The sequence below is a fragment of the Eurypyga helias genome, unplaced genomic scaffold (genome assembly GCF_000690775.1).
Source record: "Eurypyga helias isolate BGI_N326 unplaced genomic scaffold, ASM69077v1 scaffold26861, whole genome shotgun sequence".
In the NCBI taxonomy this organism is placed as follows: Eukaryota; Metazoa; Chordata; class Aves; order Eurypygiformes; family Eurypygidae; genus Eurypyga; species Eurypyga helias.
In genome coordinates this window covers 12379-13655 of record NW_010233120.1, presented here as the reverse complement: position 1 = coordinate 13655, position 1277 = coordinate 12379, and positions in this window count along the sequence as shown.

The following is a 1277-nucleotide window of genomic DNA, read 5'->3' as shown; positions in this document are numbered from 1 at the left end:
ATTTTCGATACACCACATCTCTGACTTCAAACCTATCCTGGTCTGGTTGGTTGGTTTTACACACACACACCCCTACACACGTTAATAAAACTGGGCTGTGAGGATCTGCCTCTGACCCAGCTGATGCCCCAGTGGCTGCTTCAAGGTGGAGCTTGGATAAATACAATTTCATAAAGCAGATTAAACCCACAGGTTTAGGAGGTATGTGGAATCATTTCTTTATGAATCAAATCCATTTGATACCAAGAGTCTTATTTATTAAGTATTCCTCCCTAAAAAAATAAACCAATCCATCAATCCACAAGAGACTACATAATGCAATTTCACTGTGGGCACCCAAAAACCTGTTTCTGACTGAGAGATGTTTGATTTCATAAAGACCTGGACTAGAAGATCAGGTTGGCTCTCCCACCCCACCGCAGTGTTTCTCCTTGAAATGCAATGCCTTTTCCCGAGGCTGTTTTTCCACCAGGCTGCATCAACTGCTTCCCTTCAATTAGCCATGGGAGCTTTCCTTGTAATTGGAAGGATTAAATTGCGGCTGTTCAGAGCTACACAGGTCTCATGTAACTGCCCAGTAAACATAACTTCCAGTTAGCGCATTTTTGTAAGAGGTAATCATATTTTGTACTTAACCTAGAGTTTTGGGAGACAGTGATTAAAGAAATACCCTGCTGTTGAAAAGAATCTGAATCAAAGCATCCAGTAAGATACCAGGATGTGATCCAGTGAGAGATGAACTGGGAAGGGTCTTGACGGGCTGGTGAGTTTTGCTGTGTAAAATAAGAATATGGAGAGACAAAGCAGACAGAAAGGACAATTCAAAAAAAAACCCAACAAATATTGGATTTGAAATTAATATATTTTTTTAATCTGAGCACAGAGGGATTTAGGGTTGGCCTCAGACTTAATCAGCAGTTGGCAGTACCAGATACCCAGTAAAAGCAGTAAGCATCTCTTTGAATCTCCACTCATGAGCCAACGGCAGACCAGAAATTTAATTAAAGGTCTTGTCATGGCTTAACCCCAGCTGGCAGCTCAGCCCCATGCAGCCGCTGCTCACTCCCCCGCAGCGGGACAGGGAGAGAATCAGAAAAGCAAAACTGAAAAAGAACTCGTGGGCTGGGATAGAGACAGTTCAACAGGTAAAGCAGAGCAAGGAATTCACTCCCCACTTCCCAGTGCAGGCAGGGGCTCAGCCACCCCCAGGAAAGCAGGGCTCCGTCACATGTAACAGGGACCTGGGAAGACAAACGCCATCACCCCGCACGTCACCC